This window comes from Carcharhinus amblyrhynchos, chromosome 29 (assembly GCF_965287045.1).
Source record: "Carcharhinus amblyrhynchos chromosome 29, sCarAmb.v2.hapA, whole genome shotgun sequence".
Taxonomy (NCBI): domain Eukaryota; kingdom Metazoa; phylum Chordata; class Chondrichthyes; order Carcharhiniformes; family Carcharhinidae; genus Carcharhinus; species Carcharhinus amblyrhynchos.
Genome location: NC_137352.1, coordinates 20,820,603 through 20,838,697, shown reverse-complemented (window position 1 = coordinate 20,838,697; position 18,095 = coordinate 20,820,603). Strand labels below are relative to the sequence as shown.

The 18,095-nt window shown below is 45.2% G+C and overlaps 1 protein-coding gene across 1 annotated transcript in view; it reads right to left on the bottom strand.

Moving 5' to 3' along the window:
* The window catches only part of igsf9bb (immunoglobulin superfamily, member 9Bb), a 660,581-nt gene that overhangs the window by 211,721 nt on the left and 430,765 nt on the right, over positions 1–18,095 (bottom strand). The window lies entirely within an intron of this gene.

Here is an 18,095-nt window from a genome sequence, read left to right as displayed (position 1 = left end):
GAACTTTGGGTATCTTACTGGTTGTCTGGCTCTGGCTATCTTACTTACAGGAAGGCCTTGGGTACACAACAGCTTCCATCCTGCAGATATGCTCTAGCTAACAAAGCTGTCTCTGGTTAATGGGTGCTAATAAATTTGCAAACTCTGCCTTTGAGAGGATTGCTGCATTTGTGATTTTGTTCTATCAGCTTATAGCCACAAGACGCTGAAGGCAGTGAAGATGGAAACTGTTGTGGTTTTTTTCTTGCTGGCTGTAAGTCACCCATCTTTCTCAGCAAGGTTCAGAGGAGGCAAGCCTTCTAAAACATCAGCTTGTTCCTAAAGGTCAGTTTGACCTTATCCAGTGCACGCTTTGCGAGTTGACCAAAAGTGGGAGCTGCTATCTCAGTGCACAAATCGGGTTCTGCCTCAAGGGACAGACTATCCGTCACTGGGCTTTATGGGCAGCCTGGAGATAAATCTGAGGAAAGAATTCAAATTAAATAAACATGGGCAGTGGAATGGAACAGGAGAACTTAATTTGCAAAGTTTCATGGAAACCAATCGAACAACGTATGGGAGGAAATAAACACGAGCGTGTGAATTGTAAACAAATAAATTTGGTGCTAACTGGCAGAAAAGATAAAGTACAGGTGGAAAGGTTGTGGCGAGAGGTTATCTTGAATGTGGACTTCAACAGCATGGGAGAGCCAGCCAGCAGGTATGGAAAATGATGGAGATTTTATACAGCAGCTCGATCCTCAATAGTGACAGGATAGGTCAGTTTCTCAGGTAGCGTGATCCGCAAGGTAGCAAGGATTAAATAGCCTCTTGGATAATGTGCTTCTCAATCAATGGTGATTATTGATATCGATGCAGAGATCTCCCGACTTAGAAGAATGTTGCATTACATTTTGCTCATACATCAATGTGACATTTCATTTGATAAATTCTTGATCTTTGTAGCTTCACTTAACTGAAGTTATAAATTAGGACCAATTACTGCCAAATTACTGGGCAGTTTGGTCTAGTGTCCTCTGGGACTCCTTGAATTTGTTTTGTTTGAGATCTTTAATCACCCTCAGGAAAATAAGACTTTTGCCCAATCTGAAGACTCACAACGCCACGAGTTTTCGGAGTGCTGCTCCTTCATCAGGTGAGTGGAGAGGTAGTTTCACAAACAAGGCATGTTTAGGCAAAGACACAATTTCAAGATGTACCACAGAGGTACTATCCTGCAATTCTGCCTTTGGCTTTGTCTATGTATGCTGTGTTTGTGAACCCATCTCTCCACTCACCTGATGAAGGAGCAGCACTCCTGAACCTTGCGATTCCAAATAAACCTGTTGGAATTTAATCTGGTATTGTGAGACTTCTTACTGTGCCCATCCCAGTCCAATACCGACATCTCCACATCATTTGCCCAGTCTGTCAGCGATGGATTTAAAAGCAGAAGGAAAAGGCGTCCCTTTCACCTCCTCAGACTCAAGGTACTGACTGGCATCAAAACCCATTTTGGGGAGTTGCGCACATGATTTAAGATGATATATTTCAGTCCTGGTGGCATGCTGCATTGACAGAGGTACCAGCTTTCAGTTGAGGTCTTAAACTGAAGCCCTATGAAAGATCCTGTGAAACTATTCAAACAATAGCAGGAAAATTCTGCTGATGTCCTGATTCATCCGACATCTGAAATCATAAAAATAAATTAAGAAACCCTTCATCTTGTTGCTATTTGTGGGACCTTGTTGTCAGCAGACTGGCTTCCACAAAACAACAGTAATTACACTTCAAAACTACTCCACTGGGTGTTTGGGAAAGGTGCTATGTAAAGACAAGTTATTTCTTTCACTTAAAGTCATAGAAATACTACAGTGCAGAGGAGGCCATTCGGTCCATCAAGTCTGCACTGACAACAATCCCACTCAGGCCCTATCCCCAGCACCCCACATATTTACCCCACTAATCCCTCTATTTTACGCATCCTTGGTCACTAAGGGGCAAGTGAGCATGGCTAATCAACCGAACCCACAGATCTTTGGACTGCGGAAGAAAACTGGAGCACCCGGAAGAAACCCATGCACACACGGGGAAAATGTGCAAACTCCACATGGACACTGCCTCTCAGCGCCAGGGTCCTGGGTTCAATTTCAGCCTCGGGTCACTGGCTGTGTGAAGTCTGCACGTTCTCCCTGTCTGGGTTTTCTCCAGGTGCTCTGGTTTCCTCCCATAGTCTAAAGATGTGCTGGTTAGGTTGATCAGCGATGCCAAATATCCCTCTTAGTATCCAAACATGCATAGATTAAATGGATTAGTCATGGTAAATATCTAGGGTTACGGAGATAGGCTGAGGGAGGGGAAGGCCTGGGTGGAATGCTCTTTTAGTGAGTCAGTGCAGACTCGATGGGCCAGGTGGCTTCTTTCTGCAATGTAAGAATTCTATGGATTTAATGATATTTTCCACTAACAGGATGCTGTCATCAAGCCTAGAAGACATTCTGCCCATCACACAGATGAGTAACGTGTTATATGAATTTGAGTGCCAGTGTGATGCCAGGTATATAAACCGTACGTCCTTAAGACTGATAGATCGCATCAAACAGCACATCCCAATCTCTGTTCTCAATGTACAAGCTACAGACCATATCTAATGAGTTCTGTGCTTGCAAAACTCAAAACACAGTGTCTAATATCCAATGTGATTCGTGATTGGGCAACATTTGCTAAATAATCCTCAGTATGCTAAGAATTATGCTGACAATCAATTTAAGATTGCCTAGCTCGCTAAGTGGTGCATGTGTGTGCACTGGAAGCTACAGATGTAATACTCAGGGTCCTGTCCTTTGCAGATCAAAGGACATAGATACACATTGCACCTGTTTCAGTTAAATAAAAGAAGGGGCAGCCATTTGCTGCTTCATTCCTCAACTCAATGCCATGACCAATCAGATGTCAAGCTGCCTGGTTTATATTTTAAACAGTAACTGTCAGTCAGCATCTGCTGGTCCATTCTGAATGGCAATGGTTCGACCAGAGTCCACTGGCCAGACAATCAAAACTCTCTTTCTCATAACGTAGAAAATGTCCTTTACGTTATTCTCTTCCGAATGCCCTGATGAGTGCAAGATGGAAAGCTTTGACAAACATGTCTTTTTTTTGGCATTTCTCATCTCCAGTGCTGCTAAATGAAATTCAGCAGTGGTTTTTATCCCTCTTAACTCCATTTCTGTATTCACATTGAGCTCCAATAACAACATCCTACACGTATCACAGTTCCCTTTGTTGAAATCATGATTCATTTGACTGTCTCTGAAGTTAATTCATCTTTTTTTCCCAGGCTTTAGAACTTAAATTTATTGCTTTTCCCTCACAAACTCTTAAGCATTTAAACCCAAGCGCGATATCATGTCATCACAATTTCATTATTGGTTTCATCCTCTCTTTCCTCCTTTGGTGGCACCTTGCATTATTCCCTCTGACACTTCAGCATGGTTTTTCAATAATAAAAGAAGGCTGCCACCTCAGGAAAAATATATTCTATTGATGGTTCACTTATAATAGCAGTGCTTCAGAGCGTCGATTAACATGAGGGAATCCAAAAGCTGATTGGGTACTGACCGACATATATCTTTAACATAATGGCCAGCATTTTTAGGAGGGTTTCCCTTCTTACCATCCAAAGTGTGGGCGGATAACTTTTTCCAGCCTTCTTCCACATGTCAGAGTTTTATTAAAATTGTACGTGCTGCTCAGCCCCTCTGATAAAATTGGTGGTGTTTTTCCCCCAACTCTTAAATTTGGAGTGTTTCAATTCTCAACGAAGCAAGATAAATTGGAGGGTTTGGTTTATTTTTTACACTCGTGTGCATGCATGAGGGGTTTCGTAATATCTGCCTCTTTTTTGTACTCGCACAATAAACAGGGGATAAGGAAAGAGGAAGAGGATTCAGGGCACGGCCACAATAAAATACACGTTATGGTTTCACGTGAGACCAGAGTCACAGAAGCAGAAATCAACTGAAATGTTCCCTCAGAGGGAAGGCTGACTTTTCAGGGTGATCAGTCTTTTCACCAGGGGGGAAATGCACATGGAGCGAGTTCATCAGGTTCCAATGTTCCAGAGTTCTGCTGTTTTGACGAGGGCCACAGTTGCTTCAGCTGCCTCCTGCTTAATGGGAGACAGAGCAAGTTGTTTGCCTGGAGTCCTGTTCTCATTGGAGGTCAAACAGTAACTGTCTACAGGGCAATATTACACATTTTCGCAGCTTGGGGGAAGTCATGTGACATAACTTCCACTATTCCTCCTAGATGTTGGACAAAAGATGTATATTCCCAGATGTTGGAATGTTGAGCTTTTTAATTGGATCAGAATTCCTTTTGTTCTTGGACACATTGGTGTCAGATTGGTTAAAAAAGGGCCCCCCCCCCCCTCCCAAGATGTTAGAAGAGTTAACGCTTGGTCATTAGCACCATTGTTGGAGGTAGAATCATAGAATCCCTACAATGGAGGAGGAAGCCATTTGGCTCATCAAATCTGCACTGACTACAGTCTCACCTAGGCCCTATTCCCCTAACCTCACATATTTACCCTGCTAATCCCCTGACACTAGGATCAATTTAGCATGGCCAATCAACCTAACCTGTACATCTTTTGGACTGTGGGAGGGAGCTAGAGCACCTGGAGGAAACCCATGCAAACATGGGGAGAATGTGCAAACTTCACAAAGACAGTGATCCAAGGCCGGAATTGAACCTGGGTCCCTAGCGTTGTGAGGCAGCAGTGCTAAGCACTCTGCCACCGTGCTGCCAGAGATGAGGACTTCTAACCAACTGTCTTTGATTGTAGCTGGCTGGAGCAGACAGGTCATCCGTTAAACTATTGTATTCGCTTGGCCAAAATGTTTATATGTTGCAAGGAGTGTTACATTCCAGGACATCTGAAGTGTTTGATTGCTTTTAAATTTCCAGAAAGCTAGCATGTGACCAGCTGCAGCCATTTTGTCAGCCCAGCAATTGTCCATTTTGAAAAACAAAAATAAAATGTTTGCTGTGACGACTCTAATCTCTCTCTCATTGTCAGTAAAACGAAGGAGATAGTCATCAACTTAAGGAAGTACAGTGGAAGACACGCCCCTGTCTACATCAATGGGATGAAGTCAAATGGATTTGAAGATGACCATCAAGAACTTCAAGTTTCCAGGTGCTCAGGTCACCAACAACCTGACCTGGTCCCTCGACGCTGGCACTTTAGTTAAGAAAGCCCAATGTTTCTACTTTCTCAGGAGGCTGAGGAAATTTGGCATGTCCACCATGATTCTCACAGATATTTACAGGTGCACCTCAGAAAGTATCCTTTTTTGTTGTATCACAGCTTGGTGTGGCTCCTGCTCTGACTAAGACTGTAAGAATCTACAAAGGGTTGTGAAAGAAGTCCAGTCGATCATGCAAACTGGCCTCCCGTCCACTGACTCTGTCTACACTTCCTGCTGCCTTGGAAAAGCAACCAGCATAATCAAGGACCCCATGCATCTTGGACATTCTCTCTTTCACCTTCTTCCATCAGGAAAAAGATATAAAAAGCTGAGGTCACATATCAACGGCTCAATAACACCTACTTCCCTGCTGCCATCAGGCTTTTGAATGGACCTATCTTATTTTCAGTTAATCTTTTTCTACACCCTATCGATGATTGTAACACCATATTCTGCACCCTCTCCTTTCCTTCTTTATAAATAGTATCTTTTGTCTATATAGTCACAAGAAACAATATTTTTCACTGTATAGTAAAGTATGGACAATAACAAATCAAATTTGATTTTGCGACATGATGGGATAGTGGTTAGCACTGCTGTCTCACAGTGCCAGGGACCCAGGTTCGATTCCAGACTTGGTCACTGTCTGTGTGGAATTTGCACTTTCTCCCTGTGTCTGCGGGGATTTCCTCCGGATGCTCTAGTTTCCTCCCACAATCTAAAGAAGTGCCAGTTAAGTTGATTGGCCATGATAAATTGCCCTTTAGTGTCAGGGGATTAAGAAAGTAAACGTCTGGGGTTATGGGAAATGGTGGGATTGTGGTCGGTTACAGACTCGATGGGCCAAATGGCCTTGTTTTGAACTGTAGGGATTTGATGATTCTATGAAATCAAATCTTAAAGTAGTCCAGGTGACCAAGATATATTTTCCTTCTTGTCTCAACCTTGACACAAAGTTAAACACTGTGAAGTGTAGGCAATTTGCACCCATCATTTCTGACATTTTGAGCTCCAAATCTGACCGAGGCCCTTCCGGAAAATGCAATGGATACAGACCAACCATTCCAGTTCCATGAAGGAAGAATCAAGGGGCCACCCAACACAGGGGGCAAGCTGAATTGCTAGCCTCCAGGAATAGTATGGGTGTGAGGAGCTTAAAAGAGCGACTGAAAAAGTATTAAAATTGTAGGAAAAGAAGAAAAATTTTAGACCAAAGGAATTTTGACAGCCAGGAATGAATCTCCAAATGCAATGGTAAATCTACCTCAACTTCAAAAGGTAGAGATTTCTCATTCCTTCTGGGTGTACTTCTATGTTCAGTTTAGTCCACATCCAAAAACACATCAGCATTTAGCTGCTGCAGAGCAGTGACAATGGATCAGTCCGCATACCAATCGTCATACTTTATCTCAAGCAGCTCTTTGCAGAATGTAAAGCAGATAATTTTCCTGCTGTTGCACATTCCTTGATCCCATTAAAGACTGAAGGTTTCATTCTGCATACCTGACGCTAATTGGGCTGCATCACTCTGCGCAACGTGGCTCCTTATGCCAACCACCCTTCATATTAATAGTTCACCAGTGAATGTGCTGGTCATCAGCAACCTCTGTGTGTTCATCTGGCACTGTACTGAACATCTTCAATATTCACTGCCCTGACAGTGCATTATGATAAGGTCACGGCAAGTTAATTTTAGTTCCTTTTCCCTCCTTCATCTTTTGTGAATAAATAATGAGACCTTGGTTTTTTTGAAGAAGAACTGTGCTTTTATTAACAGTTGCAATCACTTCCTCACTGTGTGAGATCATTAGATTTTTATGGTAGAAAATGTTAAGAAGACATTTCTGGGATATAAAGGGAATTCAGTCGCATTCCGTATGTCAACATTCTGGACTTACGTTCCAATCTGGCAGCTAACTGTATGGTTGACGTGGCTTATTTGATTATGGCATCAGGGCTGGATCATTTAGTGGTAGCAGCAAAATTGGCTCCCTGGGTTTCTTATTGGCCAAGGTACAAGTCAACCAGATATTTCTGAATTCAGCCCTGCGCTACACGTTCATGTGTGAATACATGTGTGCATACAAGATATTATAGACAGGAGGTGGAGTTAAAGAAAACAAAACCTTGCATTTATGTGGTGCCATTCACAAATCAGCATGTCACAAGATGTTTTCACAGAATCCTACAGTGCAGAAGGAGACCATTCGGCCCAGTGAGCCTGCACCAACCATAATCCTACCCAGGTTCTATCCCCAAAACCCATGCATTTACCCTAGCTAATCCCCCTGACACTAAGGGGCAATTTAGCATGTCCAATACATCTAACCTGCACATCTTTGGACCGTGGGAGGAAACAGGAGCACCTGGAGGAAACTCAAGCAGACATGGAGAGAACGTGCAAACTCCGCACAGACAGTGATCCAAGCTGGGAATCGAACCTGGGTCCTTGGCACTATGAGGCAGCATTGTTAACCATTGAGCCAGCAGCAGCTAATGGAGTGCTTTAGACGTGTAGTCAGTATTGTAATGTAGGAAGTTAAAGTTTAAAGTTTTTTTTATTAGTGTCACACAAGGCTTACATTAATACTGCAATGAAGTTACTGTGAAAATCCCCAGTTCCCACACTCTGGTGCCTGTTCAGGTACACTGAGGGAGTATTTAGCATGGCCAATGCACCTAACCAGCATGTCTTTCAGATGATAACAACAGGATAATGAATTTTGTCTCCTTTGCCTTAGAAGAGAATTCCCATCTTGGCTAGAAAATAAATGAGGGGGCACTGAACAATAAAGAAAGAAGTACAAAGAAAAACTGGAGGATAAGATATTCCTATTCAAGAATTATTTACTTTCAATTAACAGAAGAATGAACAGAGATTGAGATTGGCCATTCTCATCAAGCCTACTAATTGCACATCTTCCATCTACATTGAAAGATTGCGTTTGCTACCAAATAAACCTGTTGGACTTTAACCTGGTGTTGTGAGACTTCTTACTTGCTTTTTTAGTGCAGTAGGATGTAAGACTCTAGCGGGGGCCATTTTGCGTGCTCCCCACTAGGCGCCCAGACCAAAGCATGTCTCCCAGCGCTGGATACCTGGCGCCATCAGCTCTGCACCAATTTCCGGTGTGGAGCTGAATAAATTATGCAACCCTTAATTTTAATATAATTTCAATCTGATTAGCAGGCCTGGGACTAAATTTCCAGGTCCACTAACATCACCCACACCTGCCCCTCCCTCCAACCCCCATTCCCCACCAGGTGTGTTTCACTCCTGCGGAGTTTTTTAATGCTCCGCACTTATGGGGAGCTGGTGGCCCAACCCCACTGGAGTGAAAGGGGGTGCAATCACCCCCTCCAGAGAGTCAGGCACGGGCGGTACGCCTCCTGGGCATTGCCAGCTTGGCAGTACCAGCCTGGACACCCTGACACTGCTCAAGCGGCAAAGTGTCAATACCCAGGGGGCACGTTGGCACTGCCCACTAGGCATAGGGCAGTGGCAATGGGGCCCAGCCTATTGGGGGATGAAGCCTGATGGGGGTGATCAGTGGGGGGTCCTGCTGCCACACTGCAGTGGGGAACAGTGGGGGAGGAAGGGAGACCAGCCATAGGGGCTGGCCATCAGGATGGGGGCGGGGCAGGGGCAGGGCGGTTAACAGCCTGCCATTGGGAGGGGGGGGGGGGGGGAGGAGGAAATCAGGTGGAGGATGGGGATCAGGAGATTGGCTGAGGGGTTGGGGTTCGAGGCTGGCCTGGATATGTCGGAGAACAGCGATCAGCCGTGGGGGAGTTAGAGGGCCAGCATTGTGGGGCTCGCGAGGCTGGCCAGTGATTGAGCTGGCCAGCAATTGGGAGACCGGCAGGTAGGGGCCACTGTGTATGTGCTGATCTTGGCGCTGACAGCTCAGCGCCTGCGCAGTGGCCCACTCAGCACTATTCTGTCTGTCTTTCAGCGGGGATAGGCCCTGCCTGTGCTGAGGCAGTCTGCAATGCATAGTGTAGAAGATTCTTTTCTAATTTCCGACTGAAAAAACAGTGCGATTTACTGCAGTTTTTATGTGAATTTGACACTTAGAAAATTTTGCAAGAATCGCCCCCATTAGCTCCACGAGGGATGGCTCATTACACAATTGACATATTTCTGAAAAACACCAGTAAAACCTCAAGGAAGTAAAGAGTTACTCGAAAGAATGGAGACGCTCAAATCTTATTTTCATTGGCTGGGCTAACTTGAGATGTCTTGCAACATTAGCCCAAATCATGCAACACATATATAGATTATTCTTTCCTGAATAACTTGCTGATGGGGCATGGTGTCAACCTGGATGTGGCAGGATGAAGAACTTATGTGTCAGAAATAGAGCATGTTCAGCTGTAGCAGCTTGCTCATGCAAGACTCGCCCTTGAACTAACAAGAGAAATAAGGTTAAACCAATCCAGGCTCAATGCAGTTTGAAGAGGATCAAACATCTAAGCAGCAGTAAATTTACTGGGAACCTTACCATGCACTATTAGCTTAATCTTCAAAATCAGCCCAGAGCACACTGGGGAAAAACTGTTCTAATGATGCAACTGGGCAGATTTTCTGATTGGTGAGCATAATAGAATGGGCTCTCCAGTGCAAATCAAGTTAAAACAGATATGAAAGTGTCAAACTGAGATACGATACTGTCTGCCACATGCACTTTGCTTCGGAAAAAGAGGTTGTCCTGTAACTGTCAGCAAAGTAAGTCCTTGTTCACAAACGATTTCAGACTGGGGAGTCACACAGAACAGTGAAGAGAGTAGTCAGCAATTGCGATAAGGGAAGCACTTCAGTCTGGATCACGTTTCAGGAATTAACTCCACCACAAAAGATGAAAAGAAATACCACTGAAGGGCGACACAAATGCCGAATCAATAAGTGGAGGATGAGACAGTTTGCTGACTCCATCATCAAAGAAAAAAAAGAAAGGAAGTCAGCGGGCATGAAAGCCAAAGTTGTAGCGAAGTGATTGATGCATTTCAATTGAGGAAGAGAGCACATGCAGAAGTTATTGCGAGGGATCTAGTTTTTTTTTCATCAGAGTGGATTAACAGATGATTCTTGTTGAGGATGCGTCAGCTATCTGTTCAACACTTCAATGATTACCCTGTGCCCCCTCTGCTGCTATGATTTGGCTTATCTCTACAGCACAGCACTATTAGACTTGCTGAGGTATAGGCTACTTTGCTGAATATGCTTCTGATATCCACAGCTCATCCAGTAGCTCATCCATCATTAATCAATAGATATCATTTAAGTAGCTGTCTGAGGAATCCATTGTATCTAACGTTATCCACAAGCCAACCGACCACACAAAATCCATTTCAAACAGAAGTTAGTTATTGGGACAGACTGGATTACTAAAAATACCCTGAAAGAACAAATAATTAGCTATGAAGGCAGTATAACTAGATGATTTTTATCTAATGGAAAGAAACAGGAATCATATTCTTTAGTAATTACAAATAGAAAATGATCAAAATGGTTATGGAGCTGGAATGAATGATAATTCTACAGAAAAGTTGGGTCTCTTCCAAACACATATGAGGATTTGGGAGCAGAGGGCCTACCGTTAATGATGATTGGAGGAATATAAATGTAACTACATTAAGTAAAATGCCCAAGCTTGTTCATTTGTTCATTAGAAAAATCAAAATACTGAAGTATATATATTAGGACGTTATTTTATGTCTAAATCACCGTTCTCGTGTGGAGTTAAGAAACCTGAGCGTTTTGTTTGTCTCTTGGTTTCACCGCTCGTAGACATTTGGCACCTCTATCATCCTCAGTACAGAGGACTCAATCCTCGTTCCAAGGTCCTGATCCTGAAGCTGAATTGGATTTTGGAAACCGGAATTGTCAACGCGGGACCCTGGCGATGATATTTGAAGAAGCAATCAATTCAATCGTCGCCTGTGGGAGCACCATGTAATCAAGGATGGCCTCAGGAAGCTGGGGAGGGCCAATAGGAGGCCTCGCCAACATTGACAAATCAGCTGCTGGTGTAGGTAGGTGAAAGAGCGGGTACCTCAAAATAGAGATATTGTCAGGAAACAGTTTAAAAGAGTGCAAAGAGTCTGTAGCTGCCAGGTCATCATTGTAGGAGGATACCCAGGGAGGCCAGCTGACCACAGCCGCGTAATTGAGGTTGCAGTGACTTATGTTTAATGATGGAGCTCTGACCCACTCTCCGTGGCACAGTGGTTAGCAATGCTGCCTCACAGTGCCAGGGGTCCGGGTTCAATTCCAGCCTTGGATGACTGTATGAAGTTTGCACATTCTCTCCGTGTCTGCGTGGGTTTCCTCTGGGTACTCCATTCCCTCCCACACTCCAAAGATGTGTGGGTTCGCTTGATTGGCCATGCTAAATTGGTCCTAATGTCATGGGCCTTAGCAGGGTAAATATGTGGAGTTAGGGGATAGAGCCTGGGTGGGATTGTGGTTGGTGCAAACTCGATGAGCTGAATGATCTCCTTCTGCACTGTACGGATTCTATGATTCCTTGATTGGCTTGTGGCCTTCACAGAAAAGTTCCAGTTAGCATTGTGAGAGTGACACTAATGAACTCCCATGATGCCTAATTGCTTATCTGTCACATGGGCAGCTAGTCACATTTAAGAAGGCGTATGGTGTACTGACCTTCATCAATCAAGGGATTGAGTTTAGGAGTTGGGAGATAATGCTGCAGCTTTATAAGACCCTAGTCAGACCCCACTTAGAGTACTGTGCTCAGTTCTGGTCACCTCATTACAGGAGGGATGTGGAAGCTATTGAAAGGGTGCAGAGGAGATTTACAAGGACGTTGCCTGCATTGAGTGGCATGCCTTATGAGGATAGAACATAAGAACATAAGAAATAGGAGCAGGAGTAGGCCATCTGGCCCTTCGAGCCTGCCCCGCCATTCAATAAGATCATGGCTGATCTGTCGTGGCTCAGTTCCACTTTCCCGCCCTCTCCCCATAACCCTTAATCCCCTCTCTTATCAAAAACCCATCAACCCGCTTCTTAAAAATATTTAGCGAGGCAGCCTCCACCACTTCAACGGGCAGAGAATTCCAGAGATTCACCACCCTTTGAGTGAAGAAGTTCCTCCTCAACTCCGTTCTGAACCGCCCCCCCTTTATCTTGAGGCTGTGCCCCCTAGTCCTACTGTCTTTTTTGAGCGGGAAGAGTCTTTCCACCTCTATCCTATCCATCCCATTCATCATCTTATACGTCTCAATGAGATCTCCCCTCATTCTTCTAAACTCTAACGAGTACAAGCCTAGTTTATTCAGCCTCTCCTCATAGCTCAACCCCCTCAACTCCGGTATCAGCCTAGTAAACCTCCTCTGCACTCCCTCCAAGGCCAAAATATCTTTGCGCAGGTGCGGCGCCCAAAACTGCACACAGTACTCCAGCTGCGGCCTCACCAATGCCCTATACAGCTGCAGCAAGACCTCCCTACTTTTATATTCAATCCCCCTCGCTATGAAGGCCAGCATCCCATTCGCCTTCCTGACCACCTGCTGCACCTGCAGGCTGGGTTTTTGCGACTCATAGGTTGAGGGAGCTCGGTCTTTTCTCCTTGGAGAGACAAAGGATAAGGCGCGACCTGATAGAGGTGCATAAGATGTTGAGAGGTATTGATTGGGTGGATTCTCAGAGGCTTTTTCCAAGGGGTGAAATGGTTGCTACGAGAGGGCACAGGTTTAAGGTGCTGGGGAGTAGGTACAGAGGAGGTGTCAGGGGTACGTTTTTCACTCAGAAGGTGGTGGGTGAACGGAATCGGCTGCCGTTGGTGACGGTGGAGGCAAATTCGAAAGGCTCTTTTAAGAGATTTCTGGATGAGTGCATGGGACTTAATAGGATTGAGGGTTATAGGTAAGCCTAGTAGGTAGTGATATGATCGGCCGAAGGGCCTGTTCGTGCTGTAGTTTTTCTATGTTCTACCTTGAACAAGCATGTTTCAAAATGAGCAGGAGCATGCCAGCAAGCAGGCACACTGGCTGGTGGCAGGAACCTTTAGGCCTGTCTGCTTCTGGTTCCGTCAGAATCAGGAAGATGGAATGTTCATAATTTCCAGAAGGCTCTTTGTTGCGATGGCCATATTATATTGTGTGAATCAGCTTGGATCTGACAAGTGCATTCTGAACTGATGTCCACCTTAGTAACTGACTTGTATATATGTTAGCACGACCTGGCTGCATGTAGTGGAGATGCCGGCATTGGACTGGGGTGGACAAAGGAAGAAGTCTCTCAACATCAGGTTAAAGTCCAACAGCTTTATTTGATATCATGAGCTTTCAGAGTGCAGCTCCTTCATCAGGTGAATGGCAGCGCTCTGAAAACTCATGATACCAATTAAACCTGTTGGACTTTAATCTGGTGTTGTGAGACTACTTACTGAGCTGCATGTTGAAAGGTGAACTAGCCTTCACCTTCACTGAACTATCCTTGCTGGGACTCTGCCCTACAATGGCCACATTTCATTCACTGTCAGGCATTGATTCATTGCAAGTCAGATTCAAGAAGAATGCAATTTGACTTCACAAACACATGGCTGGGGGTTCGCACTTCTGCACTGGCCAGCTGGTAGCCTTCTATCGCCTCATTTGTGGCAGGAACCTTCCATGCTGAGTGCAGATGTAGAAAACCAGCAATGTTGACTCTTAAGTGCCCTTTTAAATGGCCTGGCAAGCCACTCAGTTCAAGGGTAATTAGAGATGGATAAACAAATAACAAAAACGGAAAATGCCGGAAAATGGCAAGAGGCCTGACAGCATCTGTCGGGAGAGGAAAGAGCCAAAGTTTCAAGTCTAGATGACCCTTCATCAGAGCATCTGTGGGATTTTGCTTTTATCTATGAGTAATAAATACTAGCCTTGACAGCGGCGTCCACGTCCCATGAGTGAATAAAAAAAAAATTCTCCTTGTTGAGCTATTCCATATTCAATGGGACTATGTTCATGACATGTGGGGACTTACTGAGCTCTAAGAGTTTGAACGGGACTGTGCAAAGGAGATGGAAGAGTTAAGCTACACACTAGAGATACCACAATGCTAAAAATCTCTATGTGACAACCATGGGGTGATCTTCAGATGCAGCAGAGCTGCTGATTAATGCTGATTGGAAATTGTGAAGTTTGCCAGTAAGTGCTTCCAGCACTACACTGGAGGTAATGAGAAAGATTGATGATACAACAGTAAAAGATTACCATCATTGAATGGAAAATGTCAAATAGATCAAATATTAAGCATGGTGAGCTTGAAGCTAATTTTGCAAGCTTCAAAATGTCACTTTCCAGTTTTTCAAATCCATTATTCCACGAATATTGCAACTCGAGCCAAAACAGGTTTCCCAATGACTGAGTCAAAACCTTCCTTGGGTTTATTTCCTTTTGTAAACAGAAGGAGTATTTTGAGAAAGAGGAAACTATAAGGATGTGTTCTAAATAACTCTGATTAATCTGTGTTTCTTTTCCATTAGGTATGCTTTCTGTGTCGAAAGTAATTAACACGTCACATTAAATGGCAACACAGATGAAGATAAAAAGTTCCAACCATTCCCATGATTAGATTATAATATGACTGGCTCATGCTGGGCTATATCTGACATGAATATATGAATAATATCATAGCCAAAATGCTTCCCTGATTGCTTAAGTTGGTCAACTCCCCTGTCTAATGAACTGAGGCATTCAGAGCGGCAAATCCTAGATCCAATCTTCAGTAAATGTTTAATTTGTTGCTCTTGTATGGGGCAGGAAATCTCAGCATTGGGAGTGTCAGGTGCTTATTGTTTATAAGGCCTGATTTTCCCTGCTGAAAACTGAAATGAAAATCTTTTCCCAGAAAGTCATTATTTACAGGTAGCGTCAATAATTTGATGTTTCTTGCAGGTCAAAATATTAGGTATGAACTTGGGTATTTCTTTGAGGTAACTTTTCAGAAATCCATGCCAGCTGCTATGTTCAAAGGGTTATTTATTGAACAGGAGTCTGCATGCTCTCCCCGTGTCTGTGTGGGATTCCTCTGGGTGCTCCAGTTTCCTCCTACACTCCAAAGATGTGCAGGTTAGGTTGATTGCCCCTTAGTGTCAGAAGGATTTGTAGGGTCGAAAAGTGGGGTTATGGGGATAGAGCCTCGGTGGAATTGTGGTTGGTGCAGACTTAATGGGCCGAATGGCCTCGTTCAGCACCGCAGGATTCTATGATGATATTGCATGTTTCAGGTGAGAGGGAAATCTTCTTTATTTTTATCCCGTTTCCCCTTTAATTGAAGTAGAATTCTATGTTAGCCGATGCTGACAATGCCTCAACACGAACAACTAGAATGGATAGTTTGTCTTGATGGATTTGGAAAGAGCCATTACAGTTACAGCCCACTGTTCTTGTGCAGAGTTGGAAATTCCAGTGTGTGGTTAACAGCCCCTGCACACTAATGCTGGTTTGTTTTTACCTGCTTTGTTGACTGACTAGGCGTCAAAGACTCAGTCGTCATTGTTACCAGGCAAACCAAAGAGTAGCCATTGGCCAGAATTCTCCAGAGTTCACGTCAGCAGGGATCTTCCCTTCCCACTCCTGGCGTATTCTGGCCACGGGTTTTCCGGCGGGGTAAGGCAGAATCAATGGTAAATCCCATTGACTGTGGCAGGACCAGAAGATCCTGCCACCGACCAATGGCGTGTCACCTCCCATCACCCATAAACACACGGCTTGGAGGTCAGAGGATCCTGCCCACAGTCTCTGTTTTGTGTGCTTAATCTTTAAAGATCTGAAAAAATAATTCCTAGAGTTTTGCTGCCAGTGTCAACAAACCACTAACACAGAATGTTTCTTTTACAGAATCCCTTCAGTGCAGCAGGAGGCCATTTGGCCCATCAAATTTACACCAACTCTCTGCAAGGGCAACTTATTCAGACTCACACCCGTGCCCTATCCCCATAACCCACGCATTTACCATGGCTCATCCACCTAACCTACATATAGGGGCAGTACAGTGGCACAGTGGTTAGCACTGCTACTTCACAGCGCCAGGGACTTGGGTTTGATTCCCGTTTTGGGTTAGTGTCCATGTGGAGTCTGCATGTTCGCCCTGTGTTTGCTTGGGTTTCCTCTGGGTGCTCGAGTTTCGTCCCACAGCCTGAAAGATGAACTGGTTAGGTGCATTGACCCAAACAGGTGCTGGAGTGTGGCGACTAGGGGAATTTCTCAGTAACTTTATTGCAGTGTTAATGTAAGCCTTACTTGTGACTTTAACTTTAACATCTTGGGACACTAAGCAGCAATTCAGCATGGCCAGTCTACCTAACCTGCACGCCTTTGGACTGTGTGGGGGTCAGGGGTCGGTGGGGGGGGGGGGGGGGGGGGGGAGCGGGGGAGGGGCGCAACCAGAACCCTTGGAGGATACCCATACGGACACAGGAAGAGTGCAAACTCCTCCCAAGGCCGGAATTGAACCCGGATCCCTGGCACTGTGACGCAGCAGTGCTAACCACTGTCATCGTGCCACTCTTCATCTAACACGTACTTGATCGATCTAATCCTGTTGAGAGGCTGGTGATACCGTCCACAGTTTTTGAAGATGAGAAATCAAATGGCGATGACAAAGAATCTTTACCTGCAGAAAAGTGAATGGCTACATGGAACGTGGTAAGTTGGAAACATTTTGCTGCATGACCTAATTTCATGAGGGCAGTTTTATTATATTTAGTGGATGTGTGATTCTGCAGATCCTATCATACTGGCGAATATTCAGATTGTTCAAATGGATTTGAGGGATGAACAATCGATTGCCGGGTTGCTTATTATATTTAAGTTTATTTACTGGTGTCACAAGCAGGCTTACATTCATGCTGCAATGAAGTTACTGTGAAAATTCCGTAGTCGCCACACTCCAGCAGTGTGAACACTGAGGGAGAATTTAGCAAGGCCAATGCACCTAACCCGCACATGTGTTGGACTGTGGGAGGAAACTGGAGCACCTGTTGGAGATATCAGCGGAGGCCACTTAATGGACTCCCCGCTGGGTGCCATGGCCTCTGTGCGGCTCCAAGATTTTTGGACTAAATCAGCCCCGCACTGGAAGTCAGCGTTGAGCAGATTTAAATATTAAAATCTCGATTTCAATTCCATTAGTGGGGCTGAAATCTCCGGGTCTCCTATCGTCTCCCCCCACCATCAGGAGTGGTTCACTCCAGCAGGATTTACTTCTGTTCCCCACTAATGAGGAATGGGCAGCTGAACCCACTGGAGGGAAGGGAGGCCATGGTGGCACCCACAGTGCGTGTGGGGTAAAGGAGGGAGGGTGTCCCCATTGGCCATGGACCGTCCAAGGAGCAAACTAGCAATGCCCAAGGGAAACCTTGGCACTGCCCACCGGGCATTAGGCAGTGCCAAGGGCAGGGCCTACAGGGGGCCAATCAATGGGGATGGGGGTACCACTCCCACTCTGCAAAAGGATCGGTGGCAGACGGAGAGAAGGGAGTGATCGGGGCTGGCCATCTGGGTGGGGGATGGGTGAGGGCTGCTGGGGGAATTGGAAGATTGGGAGTGGCATTTGGTGGCGGGGGGGAGGTGGAGGAGGGAGAGGAAGAGGGCCAGGAGGCCACTGATTGGGGAATGGGGGGAAAACGGAGGATCAGCGATGCGGGGTTGCAGGGCTAGCCAGCAACTGGGAGGCTGACAGCGTGGGGCCATTGCGCATGCACCAATTCGGCGATGACTGATCAGCACATGTGCAGTGGCCCGCTCAGTGCTATGCTGCCAGCCTCCCCAGCGGGAATAGGCTCCACCCACAGATTTACAGCGTGAATCATGCTAGGGCACTCTGCAGTGCTCAGAGTGGGAGATTCA